Here is a 25,082-nt window from a genome sequence, read left to right on the forward strand (position 1 = left end):
TCATTTGTAGTTATTGAATGGAATTATGAAATCTATAAAATATCTTCTGTTGAAAATAGTTGTTTAAAATTTGCTTAAGATCTTTATATTACTGCTATTTAAGCCCATACTAATGCCAAGAGAGGATTGTTTATATATAATATTTTCCCCTCAATCACAAGGTTTATGCTACTGAAAATCTTTGAGGCAGATAAATTTACACATTAAGAATATATAATTTATAAGGTTATATTTGCACCAGTGAAAGTTTGTATAAATAATTTTACCTTGATGAAAAGTAGGTTAACATAGTAAATGAAGGCATAGTTATGATAATTTATATATCTTAAATGAGTAATTGTGGTTATGCATAAAATCCTTTTTTCATTCATTAAGTATTTATTAACCAGTCATTATACTAGATGGTGGAGATGGATAAAGGTTACAAAAAAGAGAGCTGTTCTCAAGGAGTCCACAATCAATTAAATAACATAAAAGCAAATAAATATAACACCATTTTGTAGTACCTTTTAATGCAAAGCATGGGTAAGCTAATATAAGTGCATACAGATAGAGTTCCTATAGTAGTCTAGATGCTCCAGATGCTGGTGATACAATGTTGAACAAAAACACCTTAGAGTAGGAGAGGCAGATGTTAAAGAGAAATAGATATAGAGTATATTACATAGTGAAGAGCAGGGGTGTTTACAATATTTCATAGTCAGTGAAAATGGATACCAACTCATCAAACAGACACCCAGCCACCCAGAATAAAAGTTCATTCTACCTGCTGAATATCAGACTTTGAATTAGTACTAACAGGAAAAATAAAACAAGAAAGGAAAATTAAAGTATCAGGTAAGGGAAATATTGAAATTTTAGAAATTTTGAATTGAGAGAGACTTTTAAGCAAAACTCTCAAGATAGTAAAAAGTTAGTCCTGTAGATAATAAAGGAAGACCATTCTAGAGAAAGGAAACAGCAAGAGCAAAGGCTACGAGGAGGGAGATTACTAAAGTGCAGTGTAGTGAGAAAGCCATTGTGGCTGGAGTGCCCCGTACAAGGGAAGATTGGAAGAAAAGACTTTTGTAGCTCCTAGTGAGAACTTTAACTTGTATCCTAAATAAGATGACATCTTCCTGAACATTTGAACAGATAAGTAATGTGGTTGGTATATATTTTAAAAGGATCCCTCAGGCTTCTGGGTTAAGAACCGACTAACAGGGGCAAGAGCAGTGATAGGGGTACCAGTACAGTAGTTACTGCAATTATGCAGGCAAGACGTAGATCGAGTTATAGCCTTGGGAGTGAGAGAAGTGGCTGAATTCTGTATAGGCACTGCTTCTAAAGTAAAGCTACCTGGATCTGCAGACAAACTAGATGCTGGGTGTGGGAAAGAGGGGTAAATAATGACACGGACCAGAAAAACCAAGTAGCTGTCTACGTGCCAAACCCTTTGCTAATGCCTAAGGAACATATAGGGGAATAAGACAGACATAGTCCATCTAGGATGCATAGCCAATTAAATAAAGAGTTATAGGAGAATGCAAATATCCCCCAAATATGGGAAGTACAGGAGTTCATAATAAGGTTGCTTAATCTACTCCAAATAGGTAAGGGACAACTTCTATAGGAAGGAAAGGAATGCCTGAATCTAAGGGATAATCAAATTTATTTAGGTAAAAAGACGGAATGGGAGAGAAGGAAAACTAGCTATACTTGAATATTAGATCCCAAGCACTTTAATTTTGCTTAGATCTTATTAATGACTTTATTGCTGTGTCTCTTTAAGGTTAGTATATTCTTAGCAAGCTATTTCTTGCCACTGACAGTAAGTTGATTGAAAGGCTATATTCTTGAGGCACCTGGGTGGCTCAGTCGTTAAGCATCTGCCTTCGGCTCGGGTCATGATCCCAGGGTCCTGGGATCGAGCCCCACATCGGGCTCCCTGCTCTGTGGGAAACCTGCTTCTCCCTCTCCCACTCCCCCTGCTTGTGTTCCCTCTCTCGCTGTCTCTCTGTCAAAATAAATAAATAATCTTTAAAAAAAAAAAGAAAGGCTATATTCTTATGCATTCATTCTTTCAAAAAATATTCATGGACAACCCATTTAGTACTAGGGTCTATGTGCTAATTGCTGAGGAGTGTACCAGGATGAGTTATATTTGGATCCTTCCCAAAAGGAGCTAAGACCATAGTTTTGTCTTCCAGGTGACCACCTAAGTAATGAAGTCCACTCAGGTATACACTTATTCTTTCAAGTTGTTAGTACACTAGATTTGTAGTATCATACATGGTGTTAGTTAGTTGAGTTACTAACTACTCAACAGATTGCTTTAAAGGTATGTGGTTTGTTTTTATCACCACCCTCAAGTATCCTTAGCACCTATTAAACAGTGTAGCTTATGATAATATTTTTTAAGAAGTGAATATATTGGGGAGCCTGGGTGACTCAGTCGGTTAAGTGTCTGCCTTCGGCTCAGGTCATGATCCCAGGGTCCTGGGATGGAGCCCTGTGTCGGGCTCCCTGCTGAGTGGGGAGCCTGCTTCTCCCTCTCCCACTCCCCCTGCTTGTGCTCTCTCTCTCTCACTCTTTGTCAAATAAATAAATAAAATCTTTAAAATAAAAGAAGTGAATATATTAATTTCTCAACTCTAACTTTGTTTTTGCTACAGATCATTGAAACAGCCATGAAGAATTCCTATACCTTTATATATTTTTAAGATTTATTCTATGAACTTTTTAAATAGGATATGCCAATAAGCTCTTACATCATTGCTTCTATTAAAGATTTTCATATATATATAGTCAGTCATTAATAGTCTTGAAATTAGTACCACTTAGAGAAGAGTAATTTTCTTCTCATTGACATGTGTACTTGCAGGCTTTCTCCACTTTTTGATATCAATTACTTCCACAAAATTCTAATTCCCATCAGATTATTTGACCTTGCTTTTCACATAACAATTTTCCCCATTTATAAACTTCCATTTATCACTCTTGTCTAAACATTGATTTTAAAGCTTTCAAATTTAGGACGCCTAAATCATTTTCCTCATTTTTTTCATGATCATTTCCTTTACTTGAGGAAGAAAGTTTTTCTTCCTAATTCTCTGTGAAATCAAGTATAATTTTGTTCATATTGAGAAGAAATACCAATAATGATTATAAATACATTTTAATGTGAATATTATTTTATAATCAGAGTCACTCCATCCCACACCAATTTTCCTCTCAGATTTTGTAGGAAAAAGGAATTGATCTGGCAGCAAGCAAACGCAAAGTTATGGATCTGTGAAAGTTATTAACCTCTCAATGCCCCATTTAGCTTTTCCCATTCGACAAGAATCAATGATAAACACACCCATCCATTTTATGTTCCTCATTAAAGCAGAGAGTTAACAAGAAACAAGCGCCTCTGGTTTTGTCTTCAACTTCGTAATGTTTCTATTATTCTAAGAAGATGGTACTGCTCCCCTGGTGGTGCCACAATATGTCAGGTGCTTTTTAAGCTTCCCTGGACAGCTCTACCTATGATGTAGTGGAGCCCATAATCTACTTTAAGTTCTACTTGATTTGAAAGTACCAGTCACCACACTTCTCTCTTGAATGGACTTAATTCCACAGATCTAAATGCTGGCTCATTGTCATTCTGGACCATCATACTTCCCTCCTCTTCTCATCTTCCAGTCAATTGCTTTAAGACTTTTAGAAGTCTGAGGTTGAGAAATGATGAATTCTTGACTTACTCTTTTCCTACTTGCTTCTCTAGGTTGAAGAGAGACTATAAATAAGTGCATATTCTTTATATTTAGTACATTCCATTTTGTCCAATTGTCTTTCCAAAGCTTTCTGTTTTCTTAGCATCCGCTTAACCACAGCAGTGAAACAGTGAAACTGCTTGTTGCCTTCCATTGAAAATTAAACTCTGGCCCTAAGCCAGGCTGCCTGAGCCAGCACTAATATAATTCACAACTGGAAGAAGACAATCAATTAATCAATACTATAATTTGGAACTGACCATGGTAGTAACACTCACAGCTATTAGACTCAACTGACTGACACCATTTAGGATTAATGAGGTAGCAAGAGCAGGCAAACCAAAGATTCATTTAAAGATTTTTTCCCCTAAAATCACACCACCCACTCTATTTTGTTATTTTTTTCTTATTTAGTGATGCCACAGTGAAATCTAATGTAAATAAGAATTTGAAGGACAAAGAATCTTACCCATTACAATGATTTTGTACAAGAACTTTGATAAGCCAATTAGGTAAGGATTGTAGGAAAACAATTCAGTTCAATGTTAAACTCTTCTGAAAAATCTAAAAACATGTTTAAAACTGCTTTTCTGATAATTCTTGGGAATTACTTGAAGGAATCTTATATAATCAGAGATTGGTATATCTATTATTTGGATAAATAAATAACCACCTTTTAAACTGCAAAACTTTAAAATAGTTTCCAGAAAACCCTTATACTTTATTCTGTTTTACTTATACAATAAAATAATGAAATAAAAATATAAAAACACACAAGATCTGTGGTACTTGTAAAATGACAACAAATACCTATCAACTCCTCCCAGCCTTTCTAGGACTCTCTAGTTCCTTCAAATCTTTTGGATCTTTTTGACAAGACAAAAGTTTCCCTAAAGCCATTGGCTGAATATTTATAATGATATATCATTAAGCCAACCAGGAAGTTTGTATCTTTGTTGTTATTTCAGTTTTCTTTGGGTTAGGCATACCAAGGTTCTGAGCCCTCAGATTACAGATAATTTTTAGAATGTGTCTAATAGGAGAACTTAAAAGCCAGCGCAGGGGACTTAAGCATGATGACAGATTTTTGTTTTTCAACTAGAAGACAAAATACAGAAGAATCTCCTTTAAATCTGTCAGAAAACAGGGCACCTGGGTGGCTCAATTGGTTAAGCATCTGCCTTTGGCTCAGGTCCCGATCCCAGGACTCTGGGATAGAGTCTCCCATCAGGCTCCCTGTTCAGCAAGGAGTCTGCTTCTCCTTCTACCCTTCCCCCCTGCTTGTGCTCTCTCTCTCTCTCTCTCAAATAAATTAAAAAAATCTTTTTTAAAAAATCTGGCAGAAAACAGGAAGGAGGAGTAACACAGCCGTTCATTTTATATCACCATATATCTGAAGAGTAAGATTTGACCAGTAACATAACAAATTCCATAGAGAGAGACTCTCTTTAAAACAAGGGCTTACCAACCCCCCTTCTTTTATTTTTTTTATTTTTATTTTTATTTTTTTAAAGATTTTATTTATTTATTTGACAGAGAGGTAGAACAAGTAGGCAGAGAGACAGGCAGAGGGAGAGGGAGAAGCAGGCTCCCCGCCCAGCAGGGAGCCCGATGCGGGGCTCGATCCCAGGACCCTGGGATCATGACCTGAGCCGAAGGCAGCTGCTTAACCAACTGAACCACCCAGGCACCCCACCCCCCCTCTTTTAAACTGGAAGATTCAGTATAGAATTATCTCACTTAATCTCCTAATTATAGCCTAATTATAGCATGGGAAACTGAAGCAAAGTACTTGGAATAAAGTCTTGGAATTTATATTTTCTTCCCAAATACTTGCCATATATTCATAACCAAAAGGGCATTGAAAATATAAAAGTCTTCTTAGTATTGAATTAGAAACACTGAATTTATAACCTTTAATATGGTCTAGACTTGGTTAGAAGTCAAGATAGAATTCTTTGTAGTGTGACCTTTTTATATATTATCTTTGGTGTATTTCTGAATCCTATAAAGTAAAAAAAAAAAATTAGAAATATTATGAAAGTTTTGGATGAGAGCAGTTAAAGAAAGAGGGGCTATGCGATTTGCTAAGAAAACAGTGTATTAGATAAAACAGAAGCATTCAATTAGAAAGTCAATGTGATTTTATCTATATTTGTTTCCAATGATATGGATATACATATATATATATATATATATACACACACACACACTTTATAGCACACAATGGTTGCTTCTGTAATTAAGTGGCATTTCATGAAATGAAGAACACATGCCCAATTTAATATCCTGTTTATTATAAAGAGACATAGGAAAACATTAATTTTCATTCTACTTGCCTACCCAAAATCAATAAAGAAATAAAAAAATAAATAAAGCTTAATTTTACTTTTAAAAGGTAGTACTTAAAGCTTTTAATAGATAAATGATTTTGGGTCTTAGTTCAGCTTCACCCTTAGTAAATACACTGCTGTCGTCCTGTCAGAAAATAAAGCATATAGGGGCGCCTGGGTGGCTCCGTCGTTAAGCGTCTGCCTTCGGCTCAGGTCGTAATCCCAGGGTCCTGGGATCGAGTCCCACATCGGGCTCCCTGCTCAGCGGGGAGCCTGCTTCTCCCTCTCTCTCTGCTGCTCCCCCTGCTTGTGCTCTATCCCTCTCTCTCTCAGATAAATAATAAAACCTTAAAAAAATTAAAAAAAAAAAAAAAAAAGAAAGCATATAGCTTTTATGCCATTTTATTCCAAAAGTAACTTGAGACACCTTTTGAAGGTTCAGGCAATACAGTAATATAAAATAAATTTAAATTGTTAAAATATATGGAAAAGATAATACTAAAGACAAGAAACTAAGGGAAAATATAGGAGATAAAAAATGGATAAAAGTTAAAAAATCACTTTTTTACCTTTGAGAAACAGGAGGGCAGTGTAGTATGCAGCAGTATGTTATGCAGGGTCTTATATAAAGGAAACTGGCAATCTAAACTTTCTAGGGCGAGGGTCAGTAACCTTTTCCTCTAAAGGGCCATACTGTAAGTATTTTAGAACTTGTACGTCATACAGACTCCATGGCAACTAGTCAGCTCTGCCATTTTATATGAAAATAGTCATATACAAAACATAAATGAATGGATGTGACTGTGTAACAATAAAACTGTTTATAAAAACAGGCAGTGGACTAGATTTAACCCATGGGCTGTACTTTGCCCAACCCGCTTCTAGAGACTAAGGCAAAAATAGAAGAGTTATTTACCTGATTTTATGATAAACATTTACTCCAAAAAAGGATAACTTTTCTTGACACTAAGATGTGAAATGAAATGCACTAAAGGAAGCTTGGCAGTGGGCAATGTGAGTTACATCTCTACAATAATTAAAATAGCATGTTTCCATGCAGCAGCTGGTCACAGCCCCATGAACATCTGTAAAATGAGTGTAAAATTCAGCATAAAATTGAATTTTTGGTCTTTTGTAGACAAAAACAATGGATTATTCTGTTTTTTTAAATCAGTTATTATAGCAATGGCATTTTATGCCTTGAGATTTTTTTCTTCTTAAGTTTGCTTTGCTTTGCTTCTTTTGTTTGCCATTGTTATTAAAAAGAAAAACCATTCCCTCTATATAGCATGTTAAGCAATACACCATCTCATGTTGCATAATAAACTGAGAATCCTATCAGTGATTAAGCATAGGTGAGCATTACAGTGAAGGGAATAAGAAAGAAGTTACAATCTGATAGGGAAGATGGACATTTAAACAAAGAAAGTATGATGAAGATTATGATAGAATGTGAATCACAGACCTGTACCTCTGAAACAAATAATACATTATATGTTTAAAAAAAAAAAAAGAAGAAGAAGATAGTAGGAAGGGAAAAATGAAGGGGGGAAAATTGGAGGGGGAGATGAACCATGAGAGACTATGGACTCTGAGAAACAAATTGAGGGTTCTAGAGGGGAAGGAGGTGGGGAGATGGGTTAGCCCAGTGATGGGTATTAAAGAGGGTACGTATTGAATGGAGCACTGGGTGTTTTACACAAACAATGAATCATGGAACACTACATCAAAAACTAATGATGTAATGTATGGTGATTAACATAACATAATAAAATAAACTTAAAAAAAAATAATCTATACAGTGAATCAAAAAAAAAGATTATGATATAAGGAAACATGAATTTTGGTTTTGAATTTTGGGTCCACTCTTTGTCAATAATATGATCTTTAGTATATTTCTTAACCTTTCTGCCCTTGGTTTCTTCATCCTTAGAATGAGGACAATGCTTTTCTTACTGAGATGAAAGAGTGGATAAGACAAGACAGTGCAGTGATACATAGTATCAATATGTAACTCAGAGAGGGCCTACATTCAAAAGTAAGGTTCTAGACAATGAGAGAAATTTTCAAAAATAGGTGTCTGTGATCTAGCTATGTAACTCTTAAATCCCTCACACCCATAGTTAGATTTTTTTTTTTTTTTTAAGGAGGAGATTTAAAGAGTTTTTCTTTGGAGACAGGTGTTTTGTGAAACTCTTCTTTCCCCAACACACATATATCTCCCAAAGGGTTTTTTTAAAAGACCATGTGAAGCATAATACGTATCCCTTCAATTTAGAGGACATAGAGGACTAGTATCTGAGCAAAGCCTAAGAAGTCTATGAGCAAGAAGCTGGCTAAAGTGGTATGTTACAGTAGAGAAGAGGGCTGGTATGAAGATATTAATGATATCCCCAGAGTTTGTAGGGACAATGGATTCATCAGCTTTTCCTTGGACTACTTTTTAAACACACAGGAGAGGAAGCTTCATTGGGGTGGTCCTAACCTTCACAAGCAGGTCAACTGGAGGGATGAAGGGACTTTGACAGGAGGTAGGGTCTAACTTCTAAGAACCAAGGGGTTCTAGAAGAGAGCTGTTTGTGGATGGAGTTCAATAGTCCATGAATGAGCACAGGAGAGTCTGCTTTGAACATTTGCCAGGTCCAGAGTACTAAAATTATATCATCTCCACAGATTCAGTCAAATAATAGCTTTGTTCCACTTTACTCTCATCCTCTACCCCTATCCTAACACAGAAAGGGTCAGAAAATGCAGTAAGGAAGATGGGTGGGGAGAAGTGATTCAACTTAAAAGTGCACCCAGAGTTTCGACATATTCATGAAATGGGTCGTTGTAATTACCTAATTGAAACTGTGTTTTGTGATTTAAAGTAACAATAGATTGTTTTAATACCTGAAAGTGAACAGAGAAGCAATTGTGCCTGCCTAAATTTTTATTTAGGGACACAATGAAAAATAGTCCCTTTGAAAAATTTAAAGGGGCAATAGAATAGGAAAAAATAAAAAAAAATAAAAACACTGGTTTGAAAATACATTTAGTTGTTTATAATTATACTCCTTAATTCATAATTGTTTGATATTATATACATTTATTATATCTACATCTATATCTATATCAATGGATAGAAATCACATCTAGAACTACATGTTTCCTCATAATAAATATGTACTGAATACCTCTCGTGCTTCATTCAGGTACTGTGTTGGGCACTGGGAAGGAAGGAGATTTCATAAACCTAACAGGAAAAGTTAGTATGAGAAGGAGAATAATCCGCCCCCCGCTCCAAGAGGTCTGCATCCTAATCCCTGGAACTTACAAAGATGTTAGCTTTCATGGTGAAAGAAACTTTGCTGGTGTGATTAAGTTAAGAATATTGAGATTGAGAAATTATCCTGGATTATTCAGGTAGGTCCAAGGTAATCATAGGGTCCTTATAAGGGAAAGAGGGAGGCAGGAGAGACAGAATCAGAGACAGAGATGTGATGACAGAAATAGTTTAGAGAAAGAGATTTGAAGGTGCTACATTACAGGCTTTGAGGACAGAAAAAGGGGCCATGAGCCAAGGAATGCAGCCAACCTTGAAGAGATGGAAAAAGTGAAGAAATGAATTTTTTTCCTAGAGCCTCCAGAGGGAACACAGAATTGCTGAGCCATTTCAGACTTCTGACCTCTAGAACTATAATATAATAAGTAAGCCATAAAGTTTGTGGTAATTTGCTATAGCAGTGATAGGAAACTAGTACAATGGGCAATGATAAAAAAGAGTGTGATAGAAGAAGTACATAAATGTTGAAGTCATATTTCAGTAGGATTTATTAAGCTAATCCAAGAATTCAAGAAGGGCTGCTTGAGGAAGTGATAATGTAACCCTAAGACTAGAAGGATAAACAAGATCAACCAAAAACAGGAAGGCTAAAAACTATTCCAGGGAAGGGAAATAAGATGTGAAGGCTTAGAATTGGGCAAGAGATGTTATATTTCAAAGTAGGTCAATATTTGTGAATGACAGAATTTGAGGAGGGGGGTGAGTGTTGTGGCTGTCAAATATCTGAAGTCAGATCACGAAGGGTCTTATCAGTTATGACATGTTTTGAAGTTTGAGCTTTATCATAAGAGCAATGGGGAGGCTCTAAGGATATTAAGCAGGAGAATGTCATAATCATATCACCATAGGTGCACTGTGGAGAGTGAATTAGAGGAGAGAGATATTGAAGATGAAAGGATAATTAAGAAGAGGAGGCAACCATTCAGAGAGAAGATAGTATTTACTTGGACCTGGGTGGTAGCTGTAGGAACAAAGAGAAGTATCCAGAAAGTAATTTGACAATGGAATCTAAATGATTTGGTGACTTACTGGATGTGAGAGGCATCCTGGGTAGATGGTGGTAGCATTTCAGGGACAGAGAACAAGATGAGGATTAAGTGTGGAAGAGGGATAAAGAGATCATGCATTTGTCAACATTTTGGCTTAGGGTATCCCTGGCATATACACATGGAAATGTTTAGCTAGCAGTTGGATACATAGACCTGGAGTCTAGGAAGGAAGTCTGTGCTGGATGAGTAGACTTGGGAGTCATCAGTTTGAAAATAGTTTTTGAAGCTTTTGGAGTAGATGAATTTACCAAGGGGCTCCTCAATTAACTTCAATAAGTCCTTAACAGTGAAGTAGAGAAAAAGACTACAATGAGCCTTGATGGTCATCAATATTTAAAATGGAAGTAGAGCAAAAGGATCATTCAAAGGATTATGTGGAGAGGCCAGAGAGAAAGGAGGCAAATCAAGAGAGAGTCATACTATAGGAGGCAAGAAAAGATAAGTTTATGAAAAAAAGATTCCAACAATATCAGATGCATCTATGAAGTCAAGCAAGATAACTGAAGAGTGTCCATATTTTGCAATACATAAGCATTGATAGCCTGTGTGAGAGCTAGGTCAATGGCATACTGCAGGAAGAAATAACATTTTATGTCTTCAGGAAATTGAGACAGAAATTATAGATAACACCTTCAAAACTTTTGACTGCAAAGGGGAGACAACAGTAGTATTTGCTGAGGGAATTTAGATTGGAAAATGTTTTGGCGTTTTGTTGTTGGTGTTCTTTTGTTTGTTTGTTTTTGGTAAACCATGCATGATGAAATTCTGAGACTTATCCAGAAGTGGAGAAATTCAAGATACAAACAGATGGAAGGTGGAGAATTTACTATATTTCTAAGCAACCCAGAGGGAAAGGGTTCCAGAATATAGATAGATGGTAGATCAATTAGCCAGTTGGAAAGCCAACTCCTCTTCATTCCAACAAGAAGGGAAAAGATGGATGCCAGTTATAGCCTAGACAGTGAGAAGTCCAAGAGTGTTTCCCCACTGGTTTTAAGTAATCTTCCGGATTTGAGAGAGGAGATGGATGAGCTGAAGATTTGAGAAGAGTTGGGAAGGTTTGAAATGTTATCTGCACGGAATGGGAATTAAGTTCTGTAATGGAAGGCGAATAGGATTCCCAGATACTCTTGAGATCCTGGGAGAGATTAGTGATCATGAGTGTATATTGGCACCATTTACCCCTTTGAGTGATATTTTTTAGCAGTGTTCAGCAGAATTTAGCAGCCTCGGTGTGTGCACAGGGAAAAATGTCACCGCAGATAATTTTCTATGCCAAATGACCAAGTCCAATAGGGCACTGGATGCTCAGATAATCAGCAAGAGAGTAGTTGAAGATCTTCTAAAGGCCTGGATTTCATATTTCCTCCTTTGACAATGCTAAGTCTCTTCCCATGTTATCCTGATGCTCTTTTAGGATTCAAGACAAAGAATCTCAAAATGAAATGCCTTTTCAGGCACTGCTATAAATTAATAAGCTGAGGCCCATTTCATGAAGATATGGGAAAATTGAAAAATTTAGCTAATTATGATATATATCTGTGTGTAGCTTATGCAATAATGTTACCATTACCATTGTAATACATAGTTTCTTATTTAAGAGTGTAGTATAATACACAAGTGTATATGTATTTATCTAAAACATATTTTAAATGTATCTATAATTTTGCCACAGATGCCAATGTATAGCTGTATCGTTATCACCAAGAGATGTGAGGAGAATAATGTGAAATGCTGATATTTTCATTCAGAAGCCTGCATGAATCTTTAAGTGTGTGCTCCCCCAGGATTTTATTTTTTAATTTCCATTTCTTGAATTTTGTTACATCTCTAGCCTCTCATTTTAATTAAAATTAAATTTAAAAATTAAATCTCTACTGCTAAGCTGCCTGGCTTTGAGCCCAAATAAAAACGACATATTCTTTTCTCTTCATCTCATGATCACTTTAGCAAATTAAATATAAATAGAAAGAAAGTGCCCTACATATGAAAGCGAAGTTAGCTTTCCAATTATATCTTATGACCACTAATTCTTTATGCTCTCACAGAAAAGAGGTTAATAGATGAATATCTTTGCTACTTATCCTCATCTAAAAATCAAAGAATATGCTGAGAGGCTTTGGTTAACCACCATGTAGCAGAGAAGCATGATACTGTTCCTGAGAAGCAGCTGCTTAGGCAGGGAATATATTTTCTTGACTCCTTGCCTCTTGAAGCCGTATTACTCATTTGCACCAATACAATATGGACAGAGGTGATGAGTAACACTTCTAGGCAAAGATTCTTGACAAGATAGAGCTACAAGATGGAAGGAGTCTGGGGTGAAATAAAAGATGACTCTATCTGGAATACCTGCTGAGGATTTTGATGTGAACAAAAATATGTCATGCCACCGAGAATCATTATAGTAAATACCCCCAATCTCAGTCATACATATACTGATACTCTGTTGGTTATTTCTTTTTTTTTTTTCTTTCTCCATGTATCTTTTTTTTTATTATGTTATGTTAATCACCATACATTACATCATTAGTTTTTGTTGCAGTGCTCCATGATTCATTGTTTGTGTATAACACCCAGTGCTCCATTCAGTATGTGCCTTCTTGAATACCCATCACCGGCTAACCCATCCCCCCACACCCCTCGCCTCTAGAACCCTCAGTTTGTTTCTCAGAGTCCATAGTCTCTCATGATTCGTCTCCCCCTCCGATTCCCCCCTTCAATTTCCCCCTCCTCCTATCTTCTTCTTCTTCTTTTTTTTAACATATAATGTATTGTTTGTTTCAGATGTATAGGTCTGTGATTCAACAGTCTTACACAATTCACAGTGCTCACCATAGCACATACCCTCCCCAAAGTCTAACAACCAGCCACCCCATCTCTCCCACCCCCCACCATTCCAACAACCCTCAGTTTGTTTCCTGAGATTAAGAATTCCTCATGTCAGTGCTGTCATAGGATACATGTCTATCTCTGATTGACTTATTTCACTCAACATAATACCCTCCAGTTCCATTGACGTTGTTGCAAATGGCAAGATTTCATTCCTTTTGATGGCTGCATAGTATTCCATTGCATATACATACCACATATTCTTTATCCATTCATTTGTCGATGGACATCTTGGCTCTTTCCATACTTTGGCTGTTGTGGACATTGCTGCTATAAATGTCGGGCTGCATGTACCCCTAAAGATCACTACGTTTGTATCTTTGGGGTAAATACCCGATAGTGCAATTGCTGGGTCATAGGGTAGCTCTATTTCAACTTTTTGAGGAACCTCCATACTGTTTTCCAGAGTGGCTGCACCAGCTTGCATTCCCACCAACAGTGTAGGAGGGTTCCCCTTTCTCCACATCCCTGCCAACAACTGTTGTTTCCTGACTTGTTAAATTTAGCCATTCTGACTGGTGTGAGGTGGTATCTCATTGAGGTTTTGATTTGGATTTCCCTGATGCCGAGCGATGTTGAGCACTTTTTCATATGTCTGTTGGCCATTTGGATGTCTTCTTTGGAAAAATGTCTGCTCATGTCTTCTACCCATTCCTTGATTGGATTATTTGTTCTTTGGGTGTTGAGTTTGGTAAGTTCTTTATAGATTCTGGATACTAGCCCTTTATCTGATATGTTATTTGCAAATATCTCCTCAATTTTGTTAGTTGTCTTTTGGTTTTGTTAACTGTTCCTTTTGCTGTGCTAAGCTTCTTATCTTGATGAAGTCCCAATAGTTCATTTTTGCCCTTGCTTCCCTTGCCTTTGGCGATGTTTCTAGGAAGAAGTTGCTGCAGTTGAAGTCCAAGAGGTTGCTGCCTGTGTTCTCCTTTAGGATTTTGATGGACTCCTGTCTCACATTGAGGTCTTTCAACCATTTGGAGTCTATTTTTGTGTGTCGTGTAAGGAAATGGTCCAGTTTCATTCTTCTGCATGTGGCTGTCCAATTTTCCCAAACCATTTGTTGAAGAGACTGTCTTTCTTCCCTTGGATATTCTTTCCTGCTTTGTCAAAGATTAGTTGACCATAGAGTTGAGGGTCCATTTCTGAGCTCTCTATTCTGTTCCATTGATCTATATGTCTGTTTTTGTGCCAGTATCATACTGTCTTGATGATTACACCTTTGTAATAGAGGTTGAAGTCCAGAATTGTGATGCCACCAGCTTTGCTTTTCTTTTTCAACATTCCTCTGGCTATGCGGGCTCTTTTCTGGTTCCATACAAATTTTAGGATTATTTGTTCCATTTCTTTGAAAAAAGTGGATGGTATTTCGATGGGGATTGCATTGAATGTGTAGATTGCTCTAGGTAGCATTGACATCTTCACAGTATTTGTTCTTCCAATCCATGAGCATGGAATGTTTTTCCATTTCTTTGTGTCTTCCTCAATTTCTTTCATGAGTATTTCATAGTTTTCTGAGTACAGATTCTTTGCATCTTTCATTAGACTTATTCCCAGGTATCTTATGGTTTTGGGTACAATTGTAAATGGGATCTACTCCTTAATTTCTCTTTCTTCTGTCTTGTTGTTGGTGTATAGAAATGCCACTGATTTCTGTGCATTGCTTTTATTTTTATTTTTTTATGTTTTTTATTGTTATGTTAATCCCCATACATTACATCATCAGTTCTAGATATAGTGTTCCATGATTCATTGTTTGTGCATAACACCCAGTGCTCCATGCAGAACGTGCCCTCCTCAATACCCATCACCAGGCTAACTCATCCTCCCAACCCCCTCCCCTCTAGAACCCTCAGTTTGTTTTTCAGAGTCCATCGTCTCTCATGGTTCTTCTCCCCCTCCGATTTCCCCCCCTTCATTCTTCCCCTGCTGCTACATTCTTCTTCTTTTTTTCTTTCTTAACATATATTGCATTATTTGTTTCAGAGGTACAGATCTGAGATTCAACAGTCTTGCACAATTCACAGCGCTTACCAGAACACATACCCTCCCCAGTGTCCATCACCCAGTCACCCCATCCCTCCCACCCCACCCCCCACTCCAGCAACCCTCAGTTTGTTTCCTGAGATTAAGAATTCCTCATATCAGTGAGGTCATATGATACATGTCTTTCTCTGTTTGACTTATTTCGCTCAGCATTATACCCTCCAGTTCCATCCACGTCGTTGCAAATGGCAAGATCTCATTCCTTTTGATAAAAGCCATGAATTCTATGTGCAGTATTCCCCTAGCACTGGTGTTCTGCCATTCTCATTGATTGGTAAACTTGGTCTTGGCTGGCTGATCTTGCTGATTTTCTGGGGGAGGGGCCTGTTTCTGTGGTTCCCAAATGTCTTTGCCCAAGGCGGAATTGCACAACCCTTGCCGGGTCTGGGCTAAGTAATCTGCTCGGGTTTGTGGGTTTGCGCTGGGGAGCTTTTGTTCCCTGCAAGTGTTCTGTACAGCTTTGGAGGATGAGAGTGAAAATGGTGGCCTCCCAATCTCCGCCCCAGAGGAGCTGAGAACTCGACCCCGCTCCTCAGTGCGCCCCCAGAGAAAAGCAGTCAATCACTCCCGTCTCTCCAGTCCCTGGCCGCAGTCCATGCTCACCGGGCCTGTGACCAAGCGTTTCTATCTCTGGCACATGACCCTGTGTGGAGTCTCCAAACCCAGCAGATTCCTGTTGTGCATTCCCGCACCACTCCTTCCTGGGGAGGAAGGGGGGGTCTGCCCGGATCTGCCGCTTGTGGGGTCCCTGCTGGAGGAACAGTGGCCCGACTGTGCCGCAGATCACGGTTTATGGCAACCCCGAGCTGAGAGCCCGTCTCCTCGGCTCCCTCTCTGCAGCCGGCTTCCCTGCTCCGATACCTGGGAGCTCTGCCGCACTCAGGCACCCCCGGTCTTTCTGTGACCCCGAGGGTCCTGAGACCACACTGTCCCACGAGGGTTCCACCCCCTACTTAGCCACTGGGTGATGTCCCTCAGCAGAGCTGAGTTCAAGAAGTTCCGATTTTGTGTTCCGCGGCTCTATCACTTGCCGGTAGTGGCTGACAGAGGCCCCCTCCCCCCCGTCTATCTTCCCGAATATCGCCTCGGATTCACTTTTCCGCACGTCCTCCCTTCCAGAAAGTGGTCCCTTTCCTGTTCAGAGAGTTGTTGCTATTCTTTTCTTCGATCTCCTTTTGAGTTCATAGGTGTTCAGAATGGTTTGATCCCTATCCAGCTGAATTCCTGGGACCAGAGGAAATTTAGGTCTCCTACTCCTCTGCCATCTTGCTCCTCCCCCCCTCTGTTGGTTATTTCTACAATTTAGTCTAATCAATTATATGTTGGTTATAACCATTTTAATGGTTTTAATAAAAAATCAATTTTAAATTGATTTCTTAGTTCTGGGAGCTTCTTAATTAATACATATTTGTATAAAAGTATTTTCTTTGTGGCAGACAAATCTCAGTTTAAAGCCATTTAGGGGCCTTTACCATAAAAATGTTAAGGTAAATATAAATATCTCAGAAGGAAAAGAATGAAAATTGGGGCAAAAACATAACAAAATTACTTTTTCTGCATTCTAAAATAGATTGAAGGTATTTTTATTTGGAAATAAGTCTAAAAGCCTAAGAAGATAAACATAATAGTTTGTCAAAATGACTCTAAGTCATGTACATATCTGGCACAAAGATTGCTTTTCTCAGGACCCTTTCAGAATGAAGTATTTGATTCTCATGGAGCCTTAGGTAAAAGGGATATCTATTTTATGAGTAAATAAACACGAATTGTGGATAAATTTTGTCCACTTCAGAAACAGAAGTCTAAGGCTGAAAGCATATCCCTCATCAATTTATAGTAAAGCTGTAGGAGTTTAAGATAGGAAGGCCAAGTTACAAAGTCTAAGGTGGAAGCTTATCCTGAAGGTTCTACTGAAGGCAGCTGAAGCGGGAGACAAGTCATAGGGAGGGACCAGGGAATAGACTTCTGCATTGTTGTGCTAGAGGAAAATGTTCACATTGTAGAGGGTTGTGAATATCAGTTCAAATCACTTTGTTCAGATAAATTAGTGGTTTTCAAAATATGCCCAAAGAATAACACCAGGAGCATAGTGTAACTTCTTAACCTTGCAACAGGCTTTTGATGCTGGTCCAGGATCATTCACAGATTCACAGCCACCACTGATACACACAGCACATTTATATAAAACAAAGGTGGTTTCTTCTCAGGATGAATGCAGCCCTAAGAGCACTGTCTTAGCTTGGAGCATGAGGCTAGAAGCGCGAATCCTACTGCGAGGGTGTCCACTGAAAAGCAGTCCTGAGATGACTCCAGGTTAATTTCTCAGTTGAATCTATCAAATCATGATTCTGGCTCTCTATGTGTGCTACCTTGGTAGGCCACAGATCTACTTCTGAAAACATGAACTTCCAGTAGCCCTTCTTTTGCCTTCACCTGCCCCGCCATCACTTGTAAGTGTGCCCTAAATTCTTGTATTCTAGGGTTGTTGCTATTTCGATAGCACGTCTAAATGATATGCTGCATCATACCATGATCCAGTTCCTGTACAAAGATAATCTGTGATGGGAACCCACAATTTAATTTAAAAAAAGAGCATTGTAGCTACATCTAAAAAATAAAAAGGGGGTAAATACATTACCCACTTCTAAAATCAAAAGAGGAAAATATCCTTCAGTATGCCTTGGAGTAGTCATATACATTAAGGCAATAATCATTTCAGATTATATAATAAACTGATATTTCTGTGTGTCTAAATCCCATCACATTTTGACTATACCCCTTTTGCATTTCTGCATTCATCAGATTGTACCCAGAGAAGACTTAAAAAAAAAAAAAAACCTATAAAATCTCATATTGCAAGCACACACACACACACACACACGCACACACCAGAAAATGAGATGTTTGTGTTTTCAACAGTAAAATATATATATATGCATCCAAATGTAGTGAATTTGATCATTTTACATAACAAAATATTTTCCACTTACAAAAAGTGTTTATGTTGGTATAAAATACAGAAAATGGTATTAAAACAAAAACAGACACATAAACAAAAGTAGTTTCATTGTTTTGATTGCCCAGAACACACTCATCCTTTTTTTCTTTCTTTTTTTTTCCTGATTTATTTGTTGCTGTTTTAGGAATAAGCTGATGCAAAGAACTGGGACGAGCTTTAGTATCATACGAATATTAGCTTATGCTACAACAATACTGTGATGGACTGAATGATAGCATCCTCCCAAAATTCATATGTTGAAGCCCCAAACCCCCAAGATGACTGTATTTGTAAATAAGGCCTTTATAGAGGTAACTAAGGTTAAATGAAGTCTTCAGAAGGTTGAACTCTGATCCAATGGGATTATTGTCCTTATAAGAAGAGACACCAGAGAGCTGGCTCTCTCTCACTATTTACAAACACAGTGAAAAGATCGCCATCTACAAGCCAGAAAGATAATCCTCACCAGGAATCAAATCCTGCAGAAACCTTGATCTTAGATTTCCCAACCTCAAGAAATGTGAGAAAATAAATTTATGTTGTTTAAGCTACCTGGTCTATGGTATTTTGTTATGGCAGCCAAAGCAGTCTAAAGCAGCAACAAACAATCCCCAAATCTGTTTATTACAATAAAATATTAGGTCTTATTCATAAGCCTGTGATTCATTGTGACAGCCTGTTCCAGGCTCAAGATCAGATCTGAGTTTTTCTGATGGTCTGTAGTAGCGGCAGCTACTAGGATTATACTCTCCTTCTGGTTGATGCAAGAGTGCAAGCAGTGAAATCAAGCTGTGCAAAACTCTACTGAGATACGCTTATATCATATCTATGCACATCCCATTGACCAAAGCAAGTGACGTGCTAAATTCATTATCAATGGGGCAGGGAAGTATACTCCTCCAGGGAGGACAAGAGTGGAATCAGTGAATATTTGCTGAACAATAATAGATCTACTTCAATAGTCAACAACTTAAATCAGATAAGATTTTTTTTAACCAGTTCCTGGTGCTTTAAAATTCTATGAGAAGGTGTAGTTTGAGACAGATTTCTGTCTTCTCTATCCCTAATTTTATTGCATTTTGGCTTTAGATACTATACTAAATGAATGCTGACTTTTCTAGAAGATAATTGGCTATAGAAGTGTATTAAAACTCTGACATCTATTTATCAAATGTATTTCATATTAGAAAGAAGTGTTTTGTGAAGACCTAGACACTTCCATAAAATATACAAAATATGAATGTATAAATGTGTATCTAGAATCACTGTTTACTTTTAATAAAATAAATATATCACATTAATCTGCCAAAATTCATTGATATTAAGTTCTGTACCTAGCATATAGAGAAACTAAGCTCCCATATTTTATTTTTTTAAGATTTTATTTATTTATTTGAGAGAGAGAGGGAGAGAGAGAAAGCACAAGCAGGGGGAGGGGCAGAGGGAGAGGAAGAGAGAGTCTCAAGCAGACTCCATGCTGAGTGTGGAGCCTAATGCAGGGACCCATCTCATGACCCTGAGCTCATGACCTGAGCTGAAACCAAGAGTCAGATGCTTAACAAACTGAGCCATCCAGGCGCCCGAAGTTCTCACGTTTTAAGAAACATGGTAATTTTTATACACATTTTTAATTCTCAGCTGTATGAAATTTGGAAAAAAAAAACTTTCTTACTTTATCAATCTCGAAACCTACATTCATACACACAAACATACACTCACCCACATACATACCCCTATAATATTGGCTATAGTGCCAAGAATGTAAGCTTATTCCATTCTGGCTAACTGTAACTTCATCTTTATAAAAAAAAAAAAAACAACTGTGAAGTCTGTCTGATTTTGTTCATCTCATCTGTCAATTAAGGAGAATTTATATTTGTTAGCTTATTGTATTCATAGAAGCTCATACTATTGAAGAAATAATAATCAAGCAGACTTCAAAACTGGCTGAGTTATAGGTTTAATTCCCTCCTTTGCATCTCTTATAAGTACATAAGGAAGGCCAGTGCTCCCCTAACCAGAATTCCACTTATAGACTAACATGAGCCTTGCAAGAGAAGCATGGTCAATTTTCAAACACCACATACTGATGCAAAAATCCTGTAATATGGAATAACCCAAGGTTTGCAATTAGTAAGTGGTACACAGTGGGGGGACATAAATATGTGTGTCAGCACTGGGCCTCAGAAAGATGTATTTGGTTCTCAATTCACAAGTAAATGTGTGCCCTTCTCATCAGTTCAGGTTCATGAAGATTCTAATCAAGCAATTTATCTGGTTCATTTCTCGTATGTCCTCATCAACTGAAGTGCAAAGTCTACTCAACAGCCAGAAAAGATAAGGTCAGCCTTGAAAATAAGTGTTGGCCCATTTTCCCAAAGCCCAGAAGAAACCAGGATGAGACAAATGAGATCAATAGTGTTTTGTGAAGACCTAGACATTTCCATAAAATATACAGGCCCCATAGTGCTATAGCAGTATTTGAAAGGTAAAAATGCCATTCGCTTGGTACCATTTATGTCTCCCCCACCACCCAGTGATAAAGTTGGTTGATAACTCCTCTTTTCTTTTTTCTTTCTTCTTTCTTTCTTTCTTTTTTTTTCTGAAAATATAGTTCACATACTTGTCTTTAGCATTAATCTCATGAAGTTACTCCCATTAGGATTCCAGAGTCTATCTGAACCAGTATATGAACATCATAATTTTCCCCTTGAGACTTTAAAGTAAATCAAGGAGTGAAAGTACTCAATATTTACTACGTAATTGGATTCAGAGAAAATTTTGCCTGAGTATTTAGGATGAATATTGGGTTATACATGTTAAAATGCAGATAAACAGTGCATCAGAAAGAGAAATTTGAAGTCTGAGATGAAGTCTTTACATGTGCTTTCAAATCAGATACCCATAGTTAATGCCATGACTCTGATTTGCCAGAAAGCTTGGTTAAAGGATTAGACATGGAGCTAGTTAGCATTAACTGGTTCCTGCAAATGAGCAAGAGCAAGAGTTGCTCAGTGACCAGCTCTTCATTTGCACCCCATGCTACCACACAGAAAGACTCAGCCTAAGTCATCAAGGGAGGGAAAAAATCCATAGCACATTTCCTTTTAAAGAAGTCTGGCTGACTGTGCTACCTTCCATTCATCCAACTATTTATAAGCAGCAAGATCCAAATCAAATTCAGTCCTTAAGTGATTGATGAAAAAGTTACTCTCACAGGTGGGATCAGAGAACAATGAACACATTGTTAGTAAGTGACAACCCGTCCTGGTTCTTAGCAACACAGTGGGTGCCACCACCACGGCGGCCCTGGCATGACCTGGAGTACCGCTTCATTTGCTGCTTTGTATCACATTGTGATGAAAACTGTCACAATGTGCCTCTTTAGGCAATGAGCAATCTGTGATTTATCAAAGTGCCATCTTGCTGATGAACTGAAAAACAAACCCTGTCTCATCAACAACTAAACCATTTTACATTAAAATTTATTCTCTAATAGTGTCTAAAATTAATCTTCCAAAATGGTTTCCTCAAAGAAAAATAATGATAGGGAGAGTATTTTCAGGGATTTTGCTATGACATTCGACCCTCAAGTTTCTGAAAGTGATCTCATTTAAACAAAACACATTATGTTAACTCTTTCAATTTTAGTATATGTGCTGTCGAAGCAAGCACATGTTAACTCTTTCATCCTGAGTTCCTCAGAATGAATTTTAAGCTCAACTGACTGGTGAGACATTCTGCACCAATCAATTCCCAAGTGCCTGCCTGCGGTCCTTGTCAGTACATCAGGAGGCCACTCCCACCCAGGAACAAGGGCTTCAACAGCTCTGCCAGTAGGAGTCAGTCTGGGAAGCCTGGCTGGTGGGTGTTGATCATCATCTGCTTTTGAGATGCTAAGTGCAGGGGTGAGGGAGGGGAAAGCAGAGACACAATAGCTTAAGAAGTGCTCAAACAAAAGCCCTAGACTCTCCAAAACAATCAGGGCTCAGAAGGTCTAGAATTCATTGAGATACAAGAAGGTAAGTGCAAGAGAGAGTGAAAATGTTTGAAGAGTCGGATGGGAATGGAGACTAGAGCCAATCCTGTACTTTAAAAAGGATAATTATCTTTGATTTGGGAGGAAGCATTTAAGGATACTGGGTGTATAGAGGTAAAGCATTAGTCTGGTGATCACGTATGATCTTGTTTTCAAAGTGTATTAACATATATTTTAATTCAGTAAACCTCTGCATTTCAGTTTTTTTCACTGGAATATACCATTGGTAGAAGGGCATGAGCAAGTTCTTCAGGGAGAATTTAATTGGATGTACTTGTTTTATCAGAAACATGCATTCAAAATGTTCATTCTATGTCATAGTGTATTTGCCAGTGTTTGTTTTAATATAAACATATATTTTTTAATCAAATGACTAATCTCAGTGACATGAGAGACTGTTCTTGTGTTATTCACAACTATGTCCCCCAAACCTAGTCTAGCACAAAGTATATGCCTTTAGCAAATAGTTCTTTTTTTGATACAATGGATTTCTATTTTTTATTATGTTATGTTAATCACCATACACCATAATTAGGTGTTTTGTTTTTTTTTTTCAAGATTTTATTTCTTTGACAGAGAGAGACACAGCGAGGAGGGAACAAAGCAAGGGGAGTAAGAGAGGGAGAAGCAGGCTTCCCGCAGAGCAGGGAGCCCGACGCGGGGCTCGATCCCAGGACCCCGGGATCATGACCCGAGCCGAAGGCTGTCGCTTAACCAATTGAGCCACCCAGGTGCCCCTACATCATTAGTTTTTGTTTTTTTATTTAAGATTTTATTTATTTATTTGACAGAGAGAGACACAGCGAGAGAGGGAACACAAGCAGGGGGAGTGGGAGAGGGAGAAGCAGGCTTCCCACCGAGCAGGGAGCCCAATGCGGGGCTTGATCCCAGGACCCTGGGACCATGACCTGAGCCGAAGGCAGACGCTTAATGACTGAGCCACCCAGGCACCCCTACATCATTAGTTTTTGATATAGTGTTCCATGATTCATTGTTTTTGTATAACACCCAGTGCTCCATTCACTATGTGCCCTTTTTAATACCCATCACCAGGCTAACCCATCCCTCCACACCCCTCCCCTCTAGAACCCTCAATTTGTTTTTCAGAGTCCATCATCTCTCATGGTTCGTCTCCCCCTCCGATTCCCCCCTTCATTCTTCCCTTCCTACTATCTTCTTCTTCTTCTTCTTCTTCTTCTTTTTTTTTTAACATATAATGTGTTATTTGTTTCAGAGGTACAGGTCTGTGATTCAACAGTCTTACACACTTCACAGCACTCACCATAACACATACCCTCCCCAATGTCTATCACCCAGTCACCCCATCCCTCCCAACCCCCACCACTCCAGCAACCTTCAGTTTGTTTCCTGAGATTAAGAATTCCTCGTATCAGTGAGGTCATATGATACATGTCTTTCTCTGATTGACTTATTTCACTCAGCATAATACCCTCCAGTTCCATCCACATCGTTGCAAATGGCAAGATTTCATTCTTTTTGATGGCTGCATAATATTCCATTGTATATATACACCACATCTTCTTTATCCATTCATCTGCCGATGGACATCGTGGCTCTTTCCACAGTTTGGCTGCTGTGGACATTGCTGCTATAAACATCGGGTGCACGTACCCCTTTGGATCCCTACATTTGTATCTTTGGGGTAAATACCCAGTAGTGCAAATACTTGCAACACATGTGCTGAGGCAATAAGAAGATGCAAAATTGCACTGTGGTTTCTCACACATATTCCCAGCAACACTAATTGTACCCTCTAATGGTAAGAAACAGGTGATATGACATATCTGTCATCACAGTAACTTTCTTATGGTTAGGCATAATAGAAAGAAACCCAAATTTTCAAAAAACAAGGTGACTGTCTGGATTTTTCATGAATATGGGGATCCAGTGGCAATTGCTCTGGGATCGGGAACAGCACTTGTTCCAAAACAAAGTGTTGCTTATAAAATGGGTCTTCATATAGAGCAGCCTGCCTGTATACAAAGTTTTGCCAGTGTGTACTCTTATACTAAGCCTTATGACCTCAGACTTTTAAGCAGAAATGTTCTGCCATACAGGCAGACTAAGGTCAGGCTTTAGAGCTGCCTCAGCAGCTCGCCCTTAGGACAGAACAGCATGTGTAGGGCAGAGGCAGCATCCAGATGTCTGTTACGCTAAGGTGGAAACAAATTTGAAATTTATAGATCAAGGCATAAGGAGAACAGTACTTTCATTGACTACATTTCTACTTGCAAATTTTAGCAAAGAATCTAAAAGAGAGAATTTTTCTTTTTGTATCAAAGTAAAACTTGATATCACCCACGTGGGTTAAGATAGAGCCTGGATTTTTTCTTTTTTTTTCTTTTTTTTTGCCTGGATGAATGCAGTATTTGATGAGTGTGGTTGTGGAAGCTGACTGCCAGGGGTAGCAGTGAGCTTCCTTGGTGGGGTCCCCATTCACAGGTTGCCAAAACAACTTTTACAAAGCGACCACTAAATTGTTCCAAGGTTGATCTAGAAAGCAATTCTAGCAGAACAATCTCATCTGATTTATGAGAAAGCTGTGAGTTTGTTGGCAAACTGAGTAACTTTTAACTCCTCCTTATCACCACCATTGCCTTGCGAATATGTGATCAACAACAAAGACAATAATAGTAGCA

The 25,082-nt window shown here is 38.1% G+C and overlaps 1 protein-coding gene across 49 annotated transcripts in view; it reads left to right on the top strand.

Annotated features, from left to right (window-relative positions):
* PTPRD (protein tyrosine phosphatase receptor type D) overlaps positions 1–25,082 on the top strand; it is a 2,332,398-nt gene that overhangs the window by 1,501,675 nt on the left and 805,641 nt on the right. The window lies entirely within an intron of this gene.

The sequence above is a fragment of the Phoca vitulina genome, unplaced genomic scaffold, assembly GCF_004348235.1.
Source record: "Phoca vitulina isolate PV1807 unplaced genomic scaffold, GSC_HSeal_1.0 scaffold67, whole genome shotgun sequence".
NCBI classification, from domain to species: Eukaryota; Metazoa; Chordata; class Mammalia; order Carnivora; family Phocidae; genus Phoca; species Phoca vitulina.